At 39.3% G+C, this 19,981-nt stretch overlaps 1 long non-coding RNA gene across 1 annotated transcript in view; it reads right to left on the bottom strand.

The window, feature by feature from the left end:
- Positions 1-19,981, bottom strand: part of LOC122183328 — a 165,780-nt gene that overhangs the window by 87,078 nt on the left and 58,721 nt on the right. Inside the window, exon 3 of the long non-coding RNA XR_006180231.1 lies at positions 12,661-12,751. This is a non-coding gene — a long non-coding RNA (uncharacterized LOC122183328). The remainder of the gene's footprint in view (positions 1-12,660; positions 12,752-19,981) is intronic.

The following is a 19,981-nucleotide window of genomic DNA, read 5'->3' as shown; positions in this document are numbered from 1 at the left end:
GAAACAAACTTCAGAGAGTTTTGGATCGTCTGATTAAAATTAATTTTGTAGCATTTTTGCTTTGACATATCAGCTTCATGAAATGCCACAAATACACCTACACACTTTTTTGGTTTTTTTTTTTGAAAAAAGTTTAAGAAACTATCCACATCCTCCTTAGAGGTGCTCAAAATAACACTTACACATGGAGATGAATTTGCAACAAACAATGAACCAAGTTTCACAGTGCAAGACCGGAGCTACGGAGATCCCTCCATGGATTTCAAATAACCTCATGAGCCAGGTTTGAAATATACAAATGAGCATTTTGTAGAACAGAGCAGCTGGACATGCTACAAGTCTTTTCTGTAGAGCAGCGCTGCCCAGTCAAGATGTCAAAAATGCTGAGAATCATCACACTAAGCAACCCTGAGATAAAGAAGAGATTCAGATAAAAAAGATTCACCACAGGTGATTGCACCATTGTTATTTGTCTGTTTTGACCATGTCTACCACATCACTTTTTCTTGTCCCCCTTGAGATTACCAAATTCTTTCTGCAAATGAGGACAAAGCTGATAATGCCACAATATGATCAAATGATGACATCACAAAGAAAAATCCGCATCGGGACAGTCAGAGGGAAAAATCCTAATTAGTGTCTGCCCAATTACATCATCATAAGAAGCAAATAAAGCAAATACTTGCTGCTTACTCTATTCACAGTAACTATTTCTTACAGTCCCTATTCTTCTGCTTGCACTTCAGTTTGGGTTGATTGCATTCTGTTGAGGATTCGACTGAAGTTTCTGCAAAACACCGAATCTTGCAAGTGTTATTAACTATCAGGTGATGATATTTAACCAGATCAGTATATTAAAGCCATGGCAAAAATCACACTTTAGGTGAAAATTATGCCTTTCTAGGCAGGCTGATTTTACCAGATCAAAACAAAAACATGTTTAGGAAAAAAACACTACTCAAGAAACACAAATCTGGCTGCACCGTTCTGTCCTTCCTTGTGTCCTATGGCACAGGATGTCTATAGACTTGTCAGCGGTTCCTTTCCCCTCATTTGATAGCTACCTCACCAAGTGTGAATCATGAAACCACACAAACTGCAACAATGCTGTCCTCCTACTGACTTCTCGGAACATAAACAATAATAACGTAAATACGACTTACCAAAGACTTAAGCAAAGCACTTAAAGGAAATCTATATTTTTGTATAAACCACGGATGTTTAGCAATGGGGTATGATATTTCCAGCTACTCAGAGCTAAGCAGAAATTATCTCACTACTGGCTAGTATGTTCCTTGGATACTGAAAATTAAAGTCAAAACAATATCTTTTATTTATTGCATGTTTTTGTGTTGATATCAAGCAGTACAGGTACAGGCATTACGGACTGGTAAATGGTTCAGGCTTGATCACTTTACAAATGACAACAAAGCGCCAGCAAGTCTTTGTAAAATGTAATGAAAAATTCATTTTGAGCAGCTTGATGCTGGAAAAAAAAGAACCTAGAAATCTTATATGTAGTTCATTGACCTTTTTTGAGTATTCATTTAGCTGTTGTTGGATACTAACCTTAGCTGATACTGAATATCCTCAAATGGGACCAGCTACCAAGTCACGCAATCCTCATATTTCTATCAGCTAATTGGTAACCACAAATATTTGTAGTTTGTGTTATCTGAGCAATAACAAGAATCCAGCATGGAAAAGACTCAGACATGAAAATCAATGTTGAAACCACCTTAAACCCCTTAAGATGACAAAAGACAGAGTCAAGCCTGGAACATTGTCCTTAAAGTACCCCATTTGTACTAGCTCAGCCTGGTTCCTCAGCTGCAGGAAGAGCTCCTCCACAGATCAGCACACAGCAAGTCTGCTCAGCGCAGCACCTCAGCTCCCACCAACCCCTCACCACACTGTGCCATCCACCAGCCAGGCTTCTCCCAGCCTAACTCCAGTGCTCTCATCCCCACTCATTGAGCAAAGAATCCTAAACTCAGTGCTTACAACTGAGCAGTGCGAGTGCTGCCTTTCGCATGAAAGCTCCCACTGGCAGACCTTGGCATCTGAACCCTTTGCGCTGAATAAATGGGTTTCCTGAAAGTGAAGCTTGGAGCCTTGCAAGCTGTCAGAGATGACTGTGAAGATGTTTTTGCATGAGCAAAAACTGACCTTCCTGGGACCAGAAAACAACTGCGAATATAAAACTGATAACAATCTGCTGTATCAGTGTTCAAACAATAACCAAGACTGGACTGTGTTGAGGGTCTAAGGTGCCTTCACTCCAGTACCAAGCTCTACTGAACCCTACAGCTGGGACTGAGGTGCCACGCACAACTTGCATTTATTGTCTCCACCCTGCTGAGTCCGATTACTTAATTTCAGCATCGACAGGTTTCATCTATGGGGAACCTAATTTCAGGTTCTGTCAGATCTGGTAAGTGAAGTACTAACGAAAACATAAGGAAAGCTGTCAAGCAGGAGGAAAATTCTGCAAAAAAAAAAAAAAAAAAGTTTCCAGTAAGGGAAAAATATTTGCTTTATTTCTTGCATCCATTCCACATGTGGAATTCCCTGGCACGTGGAGGTCACGATTTGTGCTAGCACTTTTAAGCACTGCATTATCTCCCATAAAAGACAAAGAATGACAAAAAAAAAAACAAAAAAAAACCAACACAGCAGCTTATTTGCATGAGGGTTTTCAGCCATGACCTCGGGTGAGTCACAGGCTGTTTGTCCTCTGCCAAACGAGAGGTGGTGGTGCTTTCCCTCTGACACAGGCTCTGAGAACTGCAAACAATGGACTCCAGATACTGAAGTTCTGGGTACCCTCAACACAGCACATCCCCTGAGCCTTTGGCAAGAAAGGCACCAAATCCAGTTAAATTAATGCCATGTGAAGGAGGCAACACTAAGAATATTCCCTGATCATGTGTTATTGTACCTACGTAGCAGTGCAAATTACTGTGTTTTACCACATCTCATTGTTTCTTATTTCTAATATTTACAGCACATTTGAGTCACCTGATAAAGAACAGAAGTTGGTATCTTGGTCCACAGCATGAAGATGACAGTACATTTTGCTCCACTGTTTTCTCAGGTCTGCTTCTACTTTCGTATTTATTTATTTGAGCCACTAAATTATCTAATTAGTGGCATATATAGTTGAAGCATGAGCTGCTGTGAATATTTACTGCACACTTGTTCAGGCATTTATCTAAATAGGTGGCATGCCAGGCCTATGTAATAAGGAGTAATGATTCTTTAGAAGAGTTACAGGAAATTATGGAATACAAAAAAAAAAGTTTTGCACAGTGGGTTGTGGCTTCCAACAACATTTATCAATTCTTCCAGAGATAGAGCAATTGCATAGTAACGACAAAAATTTTATTGTAACAAATAAATCAATACTTGCCCTACTGCAGTCTCAGATGTTACTTTTATGGATCTTCCTGTGTCTATTATATAAAACTGCTCCTGATAGAGTGCATTAAATGACAACTGCTGGGGTGGGGGGGAGGGAATACAGCACCACGTCTTTGCACACTGTGCTCTACCTGCTATTAATCACTATCTCATTGCATGGAGATCCATTTATATCACTGCAACAAGAGCGCTGAGTGGCTTACAGTGATGGACTGCACTGCACATGGAATGTTTGCTTTTACAGCAGAGCTGTCACCGCACGCCCAGCAAAATGAAAACTCAAGTTATCCCCAGTTAGAAGCAATATTAACAGGGTGGCAAGACCAGTAAGGGAATACCATGAGGCAAGGATAGATAAAATTCCAGTCTCCTATCATTTCAATCCTCATACCTACCCTACACCAAATTTGCTCAGGGCACTGTACAATGTAGACACATCCTCTCTCATACCAGAAGAGTGCACTACACCAGTCCTTTTATTTTTATTTTTTTTTTTTGCATGGCCCTTCAATGTAAGAGCAAAACAATATTTCATGGTACAGTAAGTAATTACAGCAGCATTTTCCTGGATATCTGATATTTCAAAGAGAAGTCAAACTAGACAAATTCTGTTACGCATAGGATCATACCAGAGTAACCTTTGGCTTCTGGAGAAAAAACGAAGGACAGCAACAAAAAAACACATTACCAACCAAATATGCACTACAGACAACTAAGGAAGAAAGAGAAAGCCCAACCAGGCTTTTTTCACTCTTCCAAACCAATAGCTAGGAAAAGGAGGATGCCTATCCCTTACATCTATGCTTCATAGCCTCTGACCCCACAGCAAAGGCTGTCGGGACCAGTGCCAGCAGTGAGGAGCAGGGAGGGCCTTTGAAGTCAAGGGAATACCAGGCAAGGGCAGAGTAATGCCCCAGTAACTGAAGAATTACAGCTGTAAAACACTGCACCTTGTCTAACCCTACCTGCTGGAAACATTTCCCAACAGAAAGAATATGGTGATTGGAGCTGGGTTTTTTTATATTGTGCTTGATTTCGTTGTTTTTCTCTGCTTTTTTTTTTTTTTAAAGCTTAACATTCACAAACATTCATTACAATTTTTGAATAATATTGTCTTCAAGAGCTTCTTGCACGAGTTAACTGCGCCAGTTAATTGCTTTATCCCTCTCTCTCTCATCAATTAGACACCACTATCTGAGAACTTCTAGGAAGTCAACATACTAGACATCATCTGTGGAAAGAACCCCTACACTTTTCAGGACTGTTACACAGAAAGACAAATGAAAAAACAGCTTTACTCCTTTCTTGTCCACACGCATGATGGGTCTCCAACAAAACAGGACAAACATGAAATAAGTAATACGAACTCTCTCTCTACTTCCTTAGAGCCTTCATTTTGAGGTGAAGTACCTTTACTTATTCTTATTTTTTAACTTAAGGTATGGTAATGATGCTTTGCTGTATGCTGCTGAGCATCTTCCTTGCCACTTCTAATCCCATACTCTACTGGCAGGGTACCCTTTACCATCCTGGATGGCATTCTGCTTACTCTACCTGACCTGTTTTATCTCTGATGCATTATCCATACTCTGTGGAACAAATAAAATAAAAACTTTCGCACTGTACTTCAGTGCTTCATAGGGATACATGTTTCCTCTGGGACTAGGATTAATTTACTCACCAGTATGCTAATTTCATTTGCCTATGGCTATTAGTGAATATTAGTGAAACCTGAATTTGGCATGGTTTTCAGGAGTGCTTGCAATGATAAATGACCAAGAGGGTATACCTACATGGATTCTCCTTCTGCATTTTAATTCATTAACCAAATGAAGTCTTAAAACCACTTACCTATTTTCTACCCTTCTGATAGTACACATTTCATAGTCATTGATCTGATAAAGACAAAGAAAACCCACCAAGACTGTCTTTCACAGCCTTACAAGCAGGATTCTCTCCATTCTTCTCATTACTCAGCTAAATCCAATTTTCCTCATTGCTGTTTTACTTGCAAGGGATTTTGACCTAGGCTTTGTTTTCTAAGCATTTGTCTTACCCAGGAAAAGCACTTTAACCTAGAACAAATAGCAGGGAAATAAGCAGGGAACTCCGTAAAGAAAGAGTCACCGCTCCAGGTAGATCTGCAGCCCATCCTCATGTTTTGGGGATACATGGTCCAGGGAGATTGCAACAGATTCCATGCTTCCTCCACTTCCAACCCCATGAGCTCAAGAACAACAGACTTCAATGGTGCTGTTACTTAATCAGTGCTTGCTTCTTAGAAATCTAGCATTATATTTACAGCCTTATCTTGCCTTATCTTTCCTTTCAGATTCAAGGAAATCACTTGATGATCATCCAGTCCAAAGGTTTGGACCAAAGGTAGCTCCTTCAGAACATCCTTACCCTTTACTGACCACCAGCACTGCACGAGTGTCACACCATCTCCACTCAGTACACATTGAGTCATTGCTTCCATAAATAGCACTTGTTTTTAGCTCACATGAGGGAAGTCCCCCAGTACAACAAATATAGTCAACTTTTCATTTGGGCAGACAGTGAAGCAAACAGCTGGCAAAGACACACTTTGTTTACCTGCTCTACTTGATGACTGATTTTCTAGTTCCAGAATCCTTTACCTAAGGCTCTAGCCTTTACTTGGCTTTTAAGGATTTCACTTTAAAAAGTTGAATTTGAAAAGCATCAGTTGCTCTTCTGCTGAAGGGTGTGGATGAGGTTGTGCTATACCATCTGGTCCCAGCTGATTTTATGCTATTAAAGAGAGTCATCTTTTTAAATCAGTAACTAAGTATTTTTAGTTTGCATTTGTTGCTATTCTACAGCTGGGATCACAGCGTTTTGAAGTAAATCAGATGAGAATTATACTGTGCAGAATGTAGCAGCAGATATTCAGTGCACCTATATTAGGTTAATGTATTCTTTTTATGGATTTATTTTTCTTAGCCCAAGAAATGCAGAAAAGAACAGGGAAAATAATGAAATCCTTCAAACAACTGATTTACTCTATATCAGGGATGTGTTTACCTGCCCTACTTAGATGGGGAAAAAACAAGTTTTAGCTAAATGTGGCTAGATATGAATATTTTCATCTTTTATTTCCATAAAGATTAGCTACATATGGCCCCTCGAGTAAACAATGTGTATTGGCTTATAAGCTCTATTTGGGGGAAAAAACAGCAGCATTAAAGATGGATCTCTGCTCTCAGTTCCACTGCAACTGCACTGCAGCCCAGAGGCTACAAGAAACAAAAATGTTTATTGATTACTTTCCCCGTAACTTTGTACAAAGAATATTGAAGACCAGAGTGTACTAATGACTTAACTTCCTTCATTTAGTTGCAACATGAGGATGGAAGAAAAAAGCAAAGGGGATGTTATTTGTTTAAAGAAAATTGGGATTAGGGAGAAACACATAACCTTCACTCCTTTCAAATTAGCAATTGCTTCCAGCAGAATACATTCACATCCTTAAAAATAATGACTGAAATACTGTTCTATCTACTCACTGTAGAGCAGGAACAAGGCAATAATATTGTGCTTCCATGGCTAACAAACTGCCTTCTAAGAGGCAGCAATACAACGCAGCTCCACTTCCAGTACAAGGGAACTTGCTTTCGACCACTTCTTGCAGCACTTCTTGTCTCTGTTCCTTTGCTCCTCCCCATTTGTTCATGAAGGTTATTTCATTCTCTCTAAGCAACTTTCAAGCAGGTGCAATATACAATAGAAAATGTGTGAATGGCAAAACTGAAGTTATAGTTCAAGTAACCACACTCTGCAGAGAAGTTCTTATGGCATGTTTGGAAGCCTTTACATTTCATCCAGTGAAGTTTTCAACTTCAGCTCACCTATATTCAGTATAAATGAGTTTTCTAATTGAAAGACAAGTACAATTATTAAAAAGATGGTCACCTAGTTATTCTGCACATTCAGTCAATACCACATCCCAAATGCATGTTTGTACTGCCTAATTTTAAGTGCTTAGTAGAGCTCACCACCTTTGCCTCAGTAGCAGAGGCACATCTAACAGACAGCCAAGACAACCATAATATGTACATACCACGAGACATCTAGAACTAGCCTCCTTCAAATGCTTATCTATCAGAAACATACTGGCATCTTAACCAGTATAATGTTACATTAGCAAACAAGAGTTTTCCTGATTGCACAGCAATCACTGGTACTTCAGTCTGTCAATTAGGCAAGTAACAGCATTTCTCGATTCGTAGACTTCTCTGCTGACAGTCTCTGACTGACAGAGGGCACAAAGTGGCATAACTAGCACCTGCTTATATTTTTGCAGCCTGTCAAAATCATTAAGACTAAGCCACTGCTAGCCCTACAGCCCAGCAGAAACCAGTCCATTAGTGAGAGAACAGGGCAAATGCAGCAATTTGGTCACCAATACCCTTCCCTGGTGGAGACACACTGACATCTTCAGTACTTGCCACAGTCACTCCCTAGCTGCAACTCTTTACCAAAAACTTTATAAGTGGTTTGGTTGCTGACAATACTGTCTTTGAAGTCTCCAAATCCATACAATAATGCCCTTTGCTATGAAGATATACAATTTCTTCAATTTGACTTCAGGTTAGAAAACAAACAAACTTTACAATTGCGTTCTGTTCAAGTTCACGTAACCTGAGCATTTATCAGCTTCTCCACTGCTCAAAGCATTACTCATTTCAGCAGTGCTTTCCCTTGCTTTTCATCCTATCCTCACAGAGGCAGTAAAACAGATTTATCTTTACCTTCTGATCTTTATTGTCCATTGTCACTTTTACAGATAAAAGCTTTTGCTTTGTTTCCTCTGCATCCAGACAGTGGTTTTGCCTAGAAATCCAACATTTCTGGGTGCCGGTTTGCTTTCTGTTAATCATCTCATGTAACTAAATTGGCTTTGTCACCATCTGCCTTACTGCATTTGGTATTACAAAGTGTTTCCATGTTTGTAAATTTAAAAGTGAACCTTCAGCAAGAGAAGAAATCACAGATACAGTGCTTCTGAAACACCAACATATGCCTAAAAAACAAACCAATATCAACTATGGTTGACCACCAGTGGCTTTACTAATGATGGCTCTTTGTTAATTTGGTTCTGTTATTCCCATCCTCAATTCCACAATTAGATAGGATTGCAGATGTGGCTGCCTCAGGATATTTCATTACTCTGGGAAACTTGAGAAGTATAAAGAGAATGGTTGACTATCTTCTAGTGGCCATATAGGAGAGAAGGCAAAAAAAAGTTGAGGGACATCTGGAAAACGCTGATTTTATCTTCAAGAAAAAGAACTACAACCACTTTAAATGACAGCTTATTTGTATAAACATTGTTTGATCAATAAGTAAAGGAATACTTACAAAGCTTTCCCAATAGTTGATGCAACATGTATATACATGTGTCTTGCCCTACTGCCAAAATTCTCTATGAACTGGAAAAGCACAGAATTTAACTGTAGACTGGAGTTATGCTACTCCCCTAAGCCTGTCAAAAAATAAGGAACATTGCTTTTATTAGCAATGAGTAACATTAACAAGGGTACTTGAGTACTGTAACCAGAGAAGTTTTGAGGGAGGTTGCATATGAAGTATAACCCTAATTCTATGAAACAAAAGTGAAAATTGTCTTTTCTATATTCCTTAGGCTCTAAATAACAAAAGATAAACAAGTGTAATCTCTCTATATTTTATTAGGAATTGGTCATCATAGTCCCATCTGCTCTATCAGTCAATTCCAGAACATCTGAATGTAATATTAAAGTTAACCCAGTGAATACTTACTCCTGTTTCTGTTTAAATAGCAGTATATTTCAGTTTTGGCTTGATCTAATGCAGATTTTATTGAAACAAGTATATTACTCAATTCAGTTTAAGTTTTCAATACATTTTCTATAAATTGAATGTGTGAATATTCTCTACATTACTCTCCTGACAGCAGCAGTCCCATGGCAAAGCTGACTAAATACCTGCTTAGCAGCACAGCATGACAAAACCATATGCCTTTCCCACTCAGGTCACAGAATCAAAACTGACCCTCCTGCCTTGATGAACAATTATTTTCTGAGCAGCAATTGGAAGAGGCTCATCACAGTACACAGATGCCAGAACCTCACTGCTCAATATCACAGTAGCTGTGAGCCAACAACAGCCACTATGTCAATGAAACGTTGCCATGCAGCTTGGAAATAAACAAAACAAATTAAACAGGGATTTTGCAACCTGAAGTTCATCTGACACAACTGTACAAGGTCAGCAGCCCATCTGAAGCTGCACTGAGTAGTCATTTCATTCAAGATTACAGTAGGAAAATTGCAAATGATTAAACTTCAGGCCGCCAACATTTTGGTCTTTGGTTGAAAGAAGTTCACTGAGATCCCACAGACACTATCAAACTTACCAGAAGCAAAATCTGGGTGGATACACTTCACAAACTATGGTGACCAAAGAAACAGGAACAGCAGAAGGAAAAAACAGTTTTTGGAGAATGAAAGAAGGGAGCACAATGTAAAGCAGCATCTGTTTGAGGCATCTTGGAGGAATTAAGCTGTGGTTGGCTCCGAAGACTCAGGTTGGACTGACTACCTGACCCTTGGTGGTTTCACTGTGCAGATTTATCTTCTCAATTTGCACTGCGTAAAGCACTTTTGAAAACATATGGTAAATGGAGACGTTTCTGAACACATCCCATGTAATAAATACATTTTATGTTGCATAATAAATAACCAGATTCAATTAGGCTCAGCATAGGAGCCATATTTTGTGACTATTGTTAGAAATTTTAACATCTAACAATTTTGGAAGAAAACAAACTTTCAAAAAGAACATCAAGTTGGTAGTCTGACGCCTCCTTACAGCCACAGAATAAAAACCTGGATCCCATTATTGTTGTTATCTTGAGAACAGCATTTTAACTTTTTATCTGTGCAAGCCAGGAGTAACACCTTTGAATCTTCATCATTACACTTGTGGAAATTATACACCAGATGATAGTTGGTTTGTATGAGACTTTGGTAAGATCTAGTATGTGGTTAAACCTAGCTACAGTGGTCCAAATGCAGTTTTACATGAAAATCAGACTGCCAGTATCTTAGAACAAAGCTGGAGGACTAAGCTATTGAATTTCTTCCTTCCCAGAAGGAAAGTATAAAGATCCAAGTAAAAAAAGGATCCTTGAAATTTAACACAGAATAGTAAACTTCTCTTCATGTGGGCAAGCTTTCTTAAAACAGTACCTTCCTGCTCCACTGTCGTGGTTGTGTGTGTGTTGTGTAACATATCCTTATTCCATTTATTTGTCAGGTTTGAAATTCTGTTACTCCAATACTTCCCCCCCCACTTTTTTTTTTCCAGGCAAAACTGGAAGCCAAAGATGGATGACAAGGAAGTTAAACTTTTTTCTGTTTGGAACCATGATTGTAAGAGCATACTACCAACTCGGTGTGTGAAGAGATGAATAATCACTTGTTATTACATGCAAAAAGATGGATTTGACACAAAGATGTAGAATGTTTTCAGATGATTTCTTTGTTCTGTTGGATTGAGGTTTAATTTCCGCCTTCCCTAACATTCCTAATCTGCACATCACTAGAATCTCCCCCCTCCCCCCCCCCCCCCCCCCATCATTTCAATGCAGTTTTCTAAGAAGGGGAAAAGAAAGGATTCAGAGTTCCTGGATCCTTTGAATTTTCCATTGAGTCAGTGGAGTTTCTCTCCAGGTTTGCTGGAGCAGACTGTGGTCCTGTAAGATGCATCTCTTGTGGTTCACCCAAGATGTTATTTGGGAAAATCGGGAATTTTCCAAATGCTATGCTATCATTTTAAAATAAGTTGGTAGTTTGGTTTCCTATGATGCATGCAGGATTAGTCTGGAAACTACAGCAATCAATTGTGGCCAAGTTTTGGATGACAGTAGATATTTCAGTTGCAGAAACTTGTGCAAGATATCTATAAGCAGGGAACAGCACTGATTCTCTGTCATTGCTATTGCCATCTCCTTCTTTCATTCTCCCACTACCATAGTTACGTAGCTTATATTTTATGTCTGTACCATAAGATCATCAGATTTGGAACAATGATAACTCTTCCATACAGTACCTAGCATGGTGAGATACAAATATTTGGCTGCGTATATTGCATAGATAATAACAGTCTATTAGCTCTTCAAACAGCAACAAATAAAAAACAATCTACAAACCAGCCAGTAAAATCTTTAGGAAATGGAAGTTGTGGCCCAGGTTCTCAAAGCAAGAAAAATTACTCTCAAGAAAACAAAGAACTCTCATTCAGATTTCTTCGCACATTTTTCCTGTTTGGATGTGTTCAATGCGCTTTGAGCAGCAATCTGTTATTGAAGTATTTGGAAGATGCAGATAGGGCCTGCTCTAAGTTTTACTTCATTGAGCTACTGTGTAGGATAATATTAAATGGCTTGGGCACATTGTAGCACTCCTATTTGACTTAGAGAAGTGAAAAGCAGTACCAAAGGAAATGCCAGTTTTCATTATGATTTATATAGATACATCTTATATATTTCATAAACCCAGTAAGAGCAAGAAAAAAAAAAACAGGAGCAGAAAAATATTGCCACCATTTATGATAACCTGCACCCTGATCACTAACAATCCTGCTTTTATTTTTTTTAAGCCTTATTCTTTCAGGTAAATATATTTTGAAGCGAATAACAGATGACTGATGCTGCAATACAGAAAATCCTACATCAGCTACATTACAATATTTTTAAATAACGTCCCAACCTCTCAACCATCATATGCTATCAGCGCTGCTCTAGATTAGTTTTCTGTGTATTTTCATCTTTGAAACTCTGGATAGAAGATTAGTTTAGGTCATACCATCAACACAATGAGTTTGCTGATTTCTCAAGCTAAATTAAGGGCGTATCATTACCACAGGAGCCCAACTGTGCTATGGAAGCTAAGTGCATTACACTTACACATGTATTTAACTTCAGCTTCAGTTTCATTTTGATAGTACGCCAGCTTGTACTTGTGATAACCTGGTTAAGGCTGTGTTATACATGTATACACGGGCTCATATGCAGGATAAAAATGTACAAGCCAGACTACCACAGTAAAGCTGCAATCATCTCAGGCTAACATCCTCTAAGTTCACGTTCATTTCAGCATAACAACGGGTGTTGTCTTTTTCTGCATGCAAAGCAACATGGTCATCAGTAATTCTCTTTGTAATTTCACATACCTCAATGTATTTCTCAGGCAGAGGTCCTAGTCTGTCATTCACATTGGCTGATAGCAATCCTACATAGGGGCAGATCTGGTCCACTTGAACACTTAAAAAAAAAAAAAAAAAAAAAAAGGAGAAATAAGACTGAATACCTAGATCAGATTCCATACAGATAAAGTTGACCTTCCATTTTAAAGACAAAAACAGCCTCATTAAAATACAGTTTGCTGGGGCCAGTTTCACAGCAAAAATAATTGTTACATGAACATTAATTACAGGTGAAGGTTTTCGCAGAGAACGCATTCTCGAACATGAGCAGAGAAGCTGGAGGAGAACAACTCCCTTCTGTCAATTACACTAAAACAAAAGCTAGCTGAAGTGTACAGGAAAGCTCTTTAAAATCAGACGATACCAATTTAAACAATTTGAGACCCTTTGTCCAATTTTTGCCTGCAAATACAGACACCTATGTAATTCTCCTACTTAGTTCTTGTAAAAAAAAAAAACCCACATGTAATGGTTTATGATAACATAAATAGCAGTGATTTACTTGGCAAGTCCATGCAACATACCGACAGGTCTGAAAGCCAAAGGCTGAAGCCCAGCCCCAGCCATTACTTAAAACAAAGCCACAAGATCTCCAAACCTCAAACTGCCAAGTCTCACCAAAAAGGTGATGATTTAGATCCACTAAATTTCACATCGAGTAAATGAACTGCTGAAACTTGGTCTTCAACCAATGCTTGGAGCAGACATCAAATCGCAGGGTCTGAGATGAGAAAGGTTCATCCAGAGGACACTGCAACAGGTCTAAGCCCAAATAGGTATAAACAAAGGGAGCTGTACAGCTGCCTCATTATTATACTCAGATGGCCAGAAACATTTTATGTCCTGATGATGCTGTGTACAAGGGGTGGGAAAAACAGTTCTGCTATTATGCAGAGATTTTAAAGATGAATGCGTTTAAAAGCATGAAGATCAAAAAAAAAAAAATCAAATTTAGATCCCGCTGGCGATGAGTTTGTTAATTTTTGTTTCTGTGGAACAGAATCAGCAAGATTTATTTTTGCAATGGAGACTTTAAGACATTCTGTATCTCCAGCTCAGCAGGGATCCCGCAGGAGCAGCACGTGCAATGAGCTCAGCACTGTGCAGCTGGAGGGCAGAAGTGCTGCTGCATCACAGGGATGGGCTGCACCATTCTGCACCCACCCAGAGGGCACCACAGAGGCAGAGGCTCTTCACCTTTTGCTTGCGTACAAAATATTTGTAGAAAACAAGCAATCCTCCTAAGGAAAAGCTGGTTCAAACCATGTATCAGCCTTATTTTGGAGCTTGAACTTGCTCCAGAAGCTCCACCAGCCCTGTTACCTTAATAACTTGGTCTTCCATCAGAGGTGAATATCCCATGAATTTTCACAAGGGACACCAAGGACCCAGAAACAATCATGTTTTAGTCCAAGGCACACTGAGATGGAAGCCATTCCCTGCATTTCAGCAGAGCTTTAAGTCTTTCTCAGGCTTCAAGTCTTTATCAGGCTTCAGTAATACTATAATTGCTAATAGCATTCGCATATAAAGAGTTTGTATGCACTGATAAGATGGGACAAAACAGTTTAGATTGCATGTCAGATTTCACAAACAAAAGTCAAGATGCCTGCTTTGCTAATGACATATATACATGGATATATATAAGCTACACATTAGGTAAATCATCTCCATAATTAAAGCCATAATCCCCAAAGAAAACTGGTCATCACTGGCAGTTCATATTCGCTCAATTCTGGCTCAGGCCTGAAGCAGTGTTCTTGATAGCTAATTTCAAACAGATTTTTTTCTTAAAAAGATTGTATATGATGGAAGATACTATATATTTATAAAACAGGAACCATAGGATTCCACTGTTTTCTTAAAGCATGCCTTTGAGCAGTCAGATATTTATGTGCCATAAGGAAAGGTTATCACAGCTTTGTGAAACAATCCTTGCCTACATGCTACCAGGACAAGTTTATGTATGGCTGCATGAAGTGCGACCTGCCCCAAAGAATATGCTCCTAAAGAGGGCAATCAGGATCAGTCCCAGTTCCTTGGTCATTAGCTCAAGCTTTGCCATGCACTTTATTGAGATGCAACAAGGCCCACACTCACAGCAATATAATGAGTTTCCACAACTGAGTTTTCACTAAATTAAAGAACAAAACATAACTCTGACTGCAGTGCGTAATTGTGCAAGAGCAGCAATGCCAGATTGTAACTAAATTTTCTATACATTTCATTGTAATTCAGCATTTGAGATCAACTTGCCCAAATTATGATTAGGCCATCAAAATCTAGTTAATTCCCCAAAACTTAACTATCTCACTGATTATTTCTTAACTTATGTTTTTAAGGTTTTATTTCTGTTAAGGCAATTGACTGCCTCTGCTTTTGTTTTGAAGCAACAGGACCCTCAATGCTTTCCAAAATCTGATTTCATTATAAAAATACATCATCGGTTCTCAATTATGAGCAGGAAGTTCCCAAAAATGGCGATTAGAAGCTTAGTGCGCTCTACAAGATTACCTAGGAATTTTTGTGTTTAAATAATGTTGGTGGATTACCCTACATTAACAACATAATACAAGTTAATGAGGCACTCAAAACAAAAGTCATAGCACTACTCTTCTTTTGTTTAATTGCTTATAATCTTTGTTAAGTATAATACTAGGTGCAAACAATTAAATACAATGGTAAAGCAGTTCATCAAACCTAAGGAAGACCCATGGCAAGCATTCAGACCTCTATTCCCTGAGGTTAGAAGTTTAAAAACAGAATAATACTGAATCATATCCCCACTCATAGTCCTATTATCTTTCTTTAGTTCTTAGACAAAAACTGATGAAGAAGCCTAATCTCTAGATTTTATCATCAAGTACTAAGAACAGATACATCACAATGTATAAATCCGTGTCGCTTCCCTGGAGTCAATGGAGTTGTATTAATTTACTTCAGCCAAGGTCAGAACCATTTCTTTCATATACTCAAAGCTAGGAATACCAGATAATTATTTTTTTTTTTACCTCTCAAATCAGAATCTCCACATCAAATATTTGTTTGATCTTGAAGAGATTTTACATGTTTTACTGGCATAATAATTTGACAGCGTTAGAAACACTTCTTGAATATAAGCCTTCATTTTTTTCCTAATTCTAATTCTTCTGTACTACAGAAGCACATAGGAAGATGTACATACTTACAGATCCATAAGCAATTAAAATTTAACAGTGCTGTTGGGAGAACTGTCTCAGCTGATCTTCAGACATCTCACCTGCCTAAATATATTTGCACAGCATTTATTTCTGTCTTTAAAAGGAGCAATAGATTAACAAACTACAGGTGCCAAATGAGGATGGAACAGAAGCTCCCTTTAAAGTTAAGCACACAAGTCCTGGTGTGGGCCAGTAGCCTCAAATCATTTAAGTGCTGTAAAGACTTCTCCCAACAACTCATCTCCTCCCATCTAGAATAAATTTCATCTCTACTGTCTCACTCATCTACATTTGATCTCAACATTGATCTCAACAAACACCTTCCATAGTTAGAGAGCAGGTGTTTGAAGCTAGGATTTAGGAAGGAAGGCAATAACTAGAAAATGCCAATACACTAAAATACATCCATCAATCTTTGCTCTTCAAGGGCCTTTTTCTAGAGAAACCATTTACCTCAAAGCAAACTGAACTGCTGTGAAAACACCACCCTTAACAGTAAGCACAAAGCAAGTAAAAGCACGGCCCAAAAATTAATACATAAATGACATTCAATTACCTTCACTCTCACGGGCAGAATAACTTATTTTACTGGTCAGTTAAGAAATTTAAAGACATGCTTACAGTTCCCAAGGTCATCTAAAGCAACAGCTCACAGCCTTAAGGATCAAGCAAAAAAGTTCTTGGCACTGCCCTCCTCCAGTACAGCATTCATTCCTACCTCAGCTACCAAAAAGAGCCTCACATGCCAGATTACATGGTTTATAATCTCTCACTCAGAAGCTAATTCAGTGCAGCTGAAGTCGGCTCCAGCCTCACCCAACTGGGCTCCCTGGCAACAACTGCAGTGAGGGCAGACACCTGTGGTAGATGGTGAGTGCAAGAACGTTAACCTTTCCCGTGCCAGTGGTGCAGCCTGGTCCATGTACATCTCATCACAGCCTTAAACATATACAAGTGTTCCAATGAAAGCAGCCTGTTCCTCATTAGCAATTTCACAGTCCGAAAATAATGATGTGACAACAAACTCAACAAAATTTGCTCTAGGGCACAACAAGAAATAGACAAGATTTCCATATTTTTGGAGGACAATTTACTGTACTTGAAAGAGATGAATTCTTTCTGTTTACATTAACCGCCTCACTATTTGGTCCAATTATTCCTACTACTTCAGCAATCATGTTATGCTTGTTCAAGAAGAAAGAAATAACAACAGCTTATCTAGTTGAGAGCTACGAACAAACAGTAAAAAATCAGTGGATGTACTTAAGCACTACAGTTGTTGCTATTGTGCTAAAGAGATGATTCATGTTCTCATAGCAACTCGGGTGAAAGAAAAATGCTCTTCTTCTGAAAAGGCTTCTGTTGTAATGGTTAAAGAACTCTTGAATAATCAAGCTAAATGGAGATGGGAAAAAACACTTCCCTATGAAATTACGAGCACTAAACTCAAGGACGTGTTGATCTTTATATTATATTGATCTTCATACACATCTCAGTTAATAATCTGCCACTGCTATATACGGTATCGAGCCAAGACAAAAACAGACAGCATCAAATATCAGAAAGCCCTTTAAATAATGTGAATCTTCCAGCCAACAGCTGTGATAAGCGAATGTTTATGGAGGTTTGCTACAGGAGAAATCTGTATTGTATATTCAAGGCCAAACACTCTTCAGTCAAAACCATTCACACAAATGATTACTACCAGCTCTTCACAAACCGCCCCGTGCATTTTGTATTCACATGGCTAACTGGCCACAAGCAGCGAGCACCAAATCCTTTCTGGCATGGCTGTCGTGCCACGCTCGTGTGTCACTTTGCTCTCACTGCACGCACATCACAGTCATAGCAGATTGCAGGGAACTGGCAGGAGTGACAGAGAAGTCCGACTGGACTGTGGTCACGTTAAGCTGACTTCATAGTTTCGGTGCACTGTGATCTTGTCTTCACCCATTGAGGCTTATACTGTTACCACAGTCAAAATAGATCACAGTTTGCTAGCACATTACTGTCATGTTTTATTCATGCTGAATATGCTTTATATATTTTTTTCTATCCATTCATGGCAAAATGGTTTTCACAAAGCACTTGCTAAGTTGCTGCAGGCATGGAGGACAAGCTTGTCCTTGACCTCCCCTTTGAGTAGAGCTTGAGTTTCAAATAATGGCCAGGTTGTGGGATTAGGAATCAATATTCAGGAGCACTGGCAAGAGACAGGGGGCTTAATTTCCTGATATGTGTCAGCACAACAGCAAGCTCGACCTAGGCCAGGTAGCATCAGTTACCAGCACTGCCTTCTGAAGCTGCTCCTAGACTGAACTTCCTGGGAGGGAATAAAGGCATTAACAGTTGCTTTCCTTTCCCCAGCTGCACTCTCCTTTTCTCTCTCACAATTGTCCTCTTCCTCATCATCCTCTTCTGCTTCATTCATTGCTTTTTGCCATTTCCTCTCTCATCCTTTTCCTCTTCCTCATCATCCTCCTCTCCTCCCTTCTCTGCTTTCCTGTTCTTCATCCACAGGAGCCTCATCAGCAGTGGGTCTTGGAGCTGTATGCATCTGGCATCATGTACAAACCACTTCTTCTGGCAGTACTCGCCCAGCCCTGCAGGATGGGGCCTGCTTGGATAACAAAAAACCCACAGTTGCCAGAGGAAAAAATGTTAAGTCTCTCAAACTGGTTGTAGGGCAAAAAATTACTGTAAAAATCAGCAGAATCCCACCCAAAGGAAGGGATCGTGGAAGTAGACCTCTTGATCTCACCAAGGTACGTTCCATATTATCCCTGTGAGGGAGCGTTCAGCTGGTGGCCCACAGCTGGCTGCAAGATGGGCTGCAGCCTTCTATGTTTATTTCCTCTGCCAATCTGTGTTGCAACTCTGTAGCCACAGAGAGTTCTGTAAGCGACCATTAATTAATGGCTTCAGCCAAGCAACACTGAAAGTATCTGCCCTTTTAGCAATGAGCATTTTGGAAACTAAAGCCATACTGGTAACTTCTCTTAAAAGTTTTCTCAACGAGTTTTGACAGCTTTAATACAGGAAAGTGGGATGGTAGCAGGATATCTACCAGAGATTGTTACACGGTTTTCTTAAACTTATCCAAAGCTTTTTAGGAACTTCTTGGAATGCCCAATGGTTTCACCATCCTCTCTCTCCATCAGTTGGATTTTGGCAGAGAAGCACAGCGGGATATCCAAGAGCACCAAAAGAGGATGGACTCATTCAGGCACTACTCCCACTGGAACTCAGCTCTTGTGACTATAGCAAAGTCCTGCTGGCAAAACAGAACTGCAAGCTCAGCATCCAGCTAGAGCGCCTGGTAAGCATGCTACAGCAAGCTCCTCTGGATGCAACAATTGCTGTGACTGTTCACTAACACTTTTTAAGACACTGACTTGAGCGTGCACCTTATCCAGACCTTTCAAGGCACCCAGTGTTACACTGAGACCAATGTGCAAATTAAATCACAGCCTAGTTAGGCAAATAGGTTTAAATTTCATTATTATATTTGCTTTTAATATCTGCAAAATACAGAAATATCTAATAAAGAAATGCTCCTCTGCTTCATTTTAGAGTCATGTTGAAACAACTAAAGCAGCTCTTTGTGAACAAGGTATACACACCCCAAAAATTGCCTATAAATGAGATTCATCTTTGCCCTACACCCATTAGCTTCTAGAACCAGCAAACAACCCCAATAGGCAGTGAACTTCACTTTCAAATTGCATTGAGGATGTATCTGATGCAGGGCAGTCAGTGCAGGGAGCACTCCTGACATGAACTTTCTTCTACTCCTGCAAGGCCTGGGAGCACGTACCCATCTGGAGTGCTTGGAGCACTTTTGCCCATACACACGCATTTCAGCAATTGGCCAAAATGTCTTCTAGCTAATTTTGGTTTCCACAAGAGCTAAGCTGCATGCATATGGCTCTGTTATGATTAAATGATGCACATCTAAGTGCGTTGTGTTTACAAAAAGAAAATGGTTATGAAGCGATGTTTTCGCTAGCTCTCTTTGTGTGCTTAGAACATAATTAAATGGAGGACAGGCTTGTCCTGACACAAGTCAAAAATGATTTAAACAGAGA

Source organism: Lagopus leucura, unplaced genomic scaffold (assembly GCF_019238085.1).
Source record: "Lagopus leucura isolate 7727_CA_CO unplaced genomic scaffold, USGS_WTPT01 Super-Scaffold_100017, whole genome shotgun sequence".
NCBI classification, from domain to species: Eukaryota; Metazoa; Chordata; class Aves; order Galliformes; family Phasianidae; genus Lagopus; species Lagopus leucura.
Note: the sequence above shows the minus strand (reverse complement) of the source record. Positions and strands in the feature narration are given on the sequence as shown.